Below are 5602 nucleotides of genomic sequence, written 5' to 3' on the forward strand. Positions count from 1 at the left end.
GCTGAACTGGAACTCTGCAGAAAAATAAATCTGTACGTGGTTCGATCGATCGAGTCTAATTTTCGATCGATCGAGCCTTACAGATTTAGTCCAATAAATCTGCACTCACTCGATTCCAGTTTTACAATATTAAACCAACTTTGAGCAATTCTAAACAAGACTAAATACATTGTTTTGATCATGGTTTGCCAACATTACAAATTAGAGTTCTAAATACAAAAACTCCTAAGACCTTAGAACCTAACAGTATCCAATGATGATTTTATGTGACCAATATCGTGAAAATTGTAAGGAAAAATCATTTTAGTACTTCTAAATATCTTGGTCTAACATGAATAGCTCCAATACTATTGACCAATCCTGTGCGTAAGCATGGGTTACATGCTAGTCTATATATATATAATAATAGGTGAAACTGAGAGAAAATCAAATTAGAATTCCAATTTTGCGCCATGTGACCTAAATTATTTATTCTTAAAGAGTCTTATTTTTTAATTTTAGAATCAAATGTGGGACCACATCATAAATATTCATCAAAGTGAGTTATTAAGTACAAAAACCAAAGAGTTTAAAATAAATGAATTTTTAACCAAAAAAAAGTGCTTCACAATAATTTTTTTTTTTTAAAAAGCATGGACAATTTACATTTTATACCTAATAATATCCTTACAAAATTTTTTAAAGTGTTAACACAATATAAAAATGACTATCAATAGTATTTAAATTATATATATAAGAATTATATTATGCATGTTATTGTATATTTTTAAGTATTTCCATGCATATGCATGGGGTTACAAGATAGTATATATTAATAGCTAAAACTGAGAAAAAATCCAATTAAATTCTTGTGGGGCCTGAGAATTTGGCAACCCCGGCTCACTTTGTACCCGGCCCAGGGTCCATGCCGAGGAGGAGAAAATGCCCGAGAACGAAGTGCGAAAGTCTAAATTGTCCAAGAACCTTGCCGAGAACGACCTTGTCCTCGGCAAACTGAGACAATGGGATTAGGAAGTAACGGGCCACCTAAAGCAGCCTTCCAGGGCATCTAAAGAGAAGGAACAAGTACAACGTGCTAGCCAAGAAAGCATAGTGGAGGAGCAAGTCCATGATGAACTGTCACCTCCACATTAAATGTGCACAACCAATGTTCTAGTCACATTAATGAGGGAATGACCCCTGGGCAGCGCCTCCTCGGTTACTACGACTCACAGGAAGTCTGGTAAAGCGGCTGATGGGATGGGTTGTTAGGGGAAGGCATAGATGATCAACAAGTGGAGGACAGGGATCGTTGGAGGAGGACTATATAAAAGGGGAGAAACAGATTGAGTAGGGGGGATGGAGCCCCATGGAAGAAGGACGACAAACAAGCTCCTCAGACTGGGCCAAGGATAGAGTCTTGAGGATGGTTTCGATTCGCCGGCATTCAAGGGTGGAAAACACTGCGTAGGGCGTTGTCCGCTTGCTAGGGCCTAGTTCTTGAACCCGCTCTCTACAAATTCATTGTATTGGGCTAGTTGGGCTTGAGTCCACTCACTCAACAGTAGAAGTGCTCAAACCCAGTCCCTACAATTGGCGCCGTCTGTGGGGAGAACTTGTGCACTAACATGTGCAATGGACAATCGTTCCTAGGTTACTAGTTTACAGAAGGTTAGGCAATTTTTCGTCACCACCAATGACACCGATCTTGAATCCCATTTAAAAAAAAAAAAACAAACAAACAAACAACGACGCATTTGCTCAATAGACAATTATTGTAGAAAAATAAAAGATTCAGAGAAAAGGAAAAGTGAATAAACATTGCAGCCTTTTTATTAAATAAAAATATATATACATTATACAAATAGAGGCTTAAACAGGCTTGTTTTAAAGCCAACTCTACAAACGAAGGCCCAGATGGGCTTGTTCGAAAGCTGACCCTAGAAAGGAGGGCTGGGGTAAGCTTGTTTCAAGGATACCAACAACCCCCGGGCCGGTGTGGGTGGTGCCGGCGAGAAGAGAGGAGTAGATGCAAAAGCGCCTGATGGCCCCACTCCATGATGTTCCCTTGATGCTCCCCCAGCCTCATGATAGTTAAACATTAGAGGTGGCAACACCCGAGCACCAAATGTGTCGTAATCTTGCGAGCCTCCATCGGCAGGTGAGCTGGGCTCGGGTTACTACCAGCTTGAAGGGCAAGCATGGACGCGTACCGGAGAAAATCATTATGTTCTTCATGGACCTCCCTTATAATTGTCAGACACGCTACCATCAGAATGACACCCAAGCCCTGCCACACTGGAAGCTTGATGCGAACTACAACTGCTATGGCTTTCGGTTGAGGGAGGTGGACCCCCCCCCCAAATTTTTTGCTCGATTTAAGGGTAAGAGCACCTTTGGCTTGCTCGCCCTTGCCTTTATCCAGTGCCGTCCCATTCCTTCAAGCCCTGATCACAATCCTAGCAAGGTTATCAAAGGGGCTTAGAAGGTTGGAGGATCATGTTTCCTGTTTAGCTAAAGGGTTTGTGAAGTATGGAAGGACGATTCTCCCAAAAGAACTCACATAGAGGGCGAAGGTTGGTGGGAATTGGTCCACACAGAATTCGAAGGAAGCATTATCAGTGACATTAATCCTGACCGAATTCCAAAGAGGCCACCAACCGCCGGATTTGTATTAATCCACGAGGATATTAATGAGGGCGCGCCTCGCACACCGAAGCGTCAGGCACGCGACTCGAACAGTCAAAAGATGCCTCGTAATCAAAGAGGGCAAAGAATTGGAGCGAACGAGGGGCTACTGCCACCGTGAGGACAGAAATCCGAGCCGTCCCTGTCCAGGGCAACACGAGACCAAAGGCCCAGTCTGAGGAGTAACCCATTTCCGGTGAAGTGAGGCCGAGGCCGTCGTCACGCTAAAAATAAACTTCCCAACACTTTTTTTTTTTTTTTTTTTTTTTTTGAGAAACTAATGGACAAGCATGTTAACCTCAAATTGAGACAAATAAAAAATTATAATGACTAAACAAAAATAATAATATTTACTCTCATAATATGTTGGGGAGATAGATGCATTGAGAAAACTTCTTGACTAATTAATATAAAATATAGAGATATACTTTAACTTAAAAGGCTTAGGCCCAGTGAACATGTACTCAATTATATTATATTAACTACTCATTCTTCTCGTTATTATTTTATTATATTATATTATATTAACTAATCACAATTTCCTCTCTTTTCGCCTCAACCAAGCATTACATAAATGCCAAGGTAACTTTGGCTACGGATTCCATTTGTCTCAAGGTGGTCTTGAGATGGTAACCTAACTTCATGGTTAAGGGCTCTTGGGTTCGAAATTGCCTTAAGAAAGAATTTTTTATTTTTTATGTTTAATCATTTAATGCAAATTTAAACCCCTCGAGTTATGATGATATTTTAAAAGGAATTTCTCCCACAATCACGAAAGACATGAACGCTGGTCTAAACCATGAGTATATAGCAGATGAGGTGCTTCAAGCTCTCCACCAAATGGCACCACTTACTACACTAGGCCCTAATGATATGTCTCTTATTTTTTACAAATCATTCTAGCATATTGTTGGTGGTGACGTTACAGCGGTTGTTTTGGCGGCGTTAAACTTAGGTATTATCCCTAAATCCACCAATACCACTTTCATAACCCTTATCCCAAAAATTCTGAACCATAAGAAAGTTTCAGATTTTAGGACAACTAGCTTGTGCAGCTAATGTCACACCCCGAACCCAAAAGGATCCAAAGCATGAGAAACATCTCAAAGGTACCTGTAGATTTTTCCCTTTTGAACAATTCAATTCAAATAAATCATATCAAGTACCAACATCAAGAATTATCATAATAATTCCATTAAATATACTCCCAAAATAAGTCAGAACTCTATGCAACAATTACAATGACCATTGGCCACAAAAGAATGAAGGTTTGAATAAATACAATTACATATCAATAACTTGTCCCATTATTGGAAATAAAGTCATAAGCACTATAATATACAAAGTAATGAGTCAAGTCTACTCGATGATGTATATCATCTAATATCTCTTTCACATAAGTTCAGCCTCCATCAGTAGTTAGTCTAACTACTATTAGCCACCAAAAAACTATCTTAAAATGATTGTTACCTACTCTGAAAAGTTTGCAAAAATAATGAGATGAGACAGAGCCCAGTAAATAGCATAATTAATGGGAGTGGGGGAAATACAAGTTTCATGATAGTGATCATTTTACAAAATGTACGTGTTATAATTGGGAATTTTTGTGAACATCCAGCAACTCCAATTTTTCTTAATAAAATGACAAGAATGATTAAAAGAATGTAGCACCAAGCTTTCTCAAAGTATTCCAACATGAAACTACATTCTATTTACTGTGAGCTATCAAAACACCCTTTTAAAACTTGAAAATCCAACCCAAGACCACATGACAAGCCGCCATAAAGACAATAGGGATGCCACAAAGACATCAAGTTATGCCACGAAGAGATCAATTATGCCACAAAGATATCAGTTATGCCACGAAGACATCAATCCGCCACAAGGACAGGGTGCCGAGATACCAATGTCACAAAGACTACGGCGTTTGGTTGGGTTATCACCGGGTAATCACATGTCATGGCCAAAGGGTAAAAACATGAAGAGCTGACAATTTACATGAAGTCAAAAGACTAATCAATTTCAAGTAGTTTCACAAAAACCTTTGAAATACCAAATATATTCCCAAGGTTCTCAAGTTTTCCAAAATTATTTCTTCTCAATAACATTTTCTATCAATTTCCCAAATATCACAAGTTAAGATAAAACATCTTTAGAATTTGCAAATAATGCAATAAATCTATAAAATACATTCCCAAGAATTATATCAAAGATGCTTATCTTTTCCATACTAACAAATCATGCATTTCCCTATATGCAATATTAAACATGATGCGCTTTTCATATATAATCATATATAATAGGGTGTCAAACACAATACCTTTTTAAGAAAACATAATTCCACAAATAATTTTCCAAAATGAGTTTGACCCAAAAACAAAGTTTATGCAACATGATTATTTTCCAAAAATCTCATTAAAAGCTACTTACCTCGCAACCCGCAAAAGCCTAATTTTCCAAGTTTCAAATGAAATTAGCTAGAACCTAAATAATATCAAGCAAACCTATCACAATAAGCATATAGCTTGAAATTGAATCTAGCTGCAAATAAGGAATTTCCAAATAAGCACTTTGATTAGGCAAGCCTAATATTTAACCCCATCAATAATTTATTCCACTTCCAAAGTTTTTCAACAAATTCATTCATAAGGCATAGGCTCCAATTTATAAAAGAGAAAAAACCATTTTTAGTCCTTACATTTTCAGGAGATTCTCATTTTAGTCCCTACATTTTATTTTTACCGCTTTAGTCCCTATCTGAAAATGCTTCCCGTTTTGGTCCCTGCCGTTACATCAGAAACAAAAAAACTGACGCAGCAAATGGCATGAATAAATAATAATGTCCAGTAAAATTAATGTCAAAGGTGACCAAAATTTATAATAAAAAGAAAATTCTCATTAAAAAATTAAAATTAGAATATAAATTAAAATAAAT

General features: G+C 37.5%; 1 long non-coding RNA gene across 1 annotated transcript in view; it reads right to left on the reverse strand.

Moving 5' to 3' along the window:
- Nucleotides 1–4268: 4268 nt before the first annotated feature.
- LOC136070134 (uncharacterized) overlaps nucleotides 4269–5602 on the reverse strand; it is a 3025-nt gene continuing 1691 nt past the window's right edge. Inside the window, exon 2 of the long non-coding RNA XR_010631369.1 lies at nucleotides 4269–4653. This is a non-coding gene — a long non-coding RNA (uncharacterized LOC136070134). The remainder of the gene's footprint in view (nucleotides 4654–5602) is intronic.

This window comes from Quercus suber, unplaced genomic scaffold, assembly GCF_002906115.3.
Source record: "Quercus suber isolate HL8 unplaced genomic scaffold, Cork oak 2.0 scaffold_213, whole genome shotgun sequence".
NCBI lineage: Eukaryota > Viridiplantae > Streptophyta > Magnoliopsida > Fagales > Fagaceae > Quercus > Quercus suber.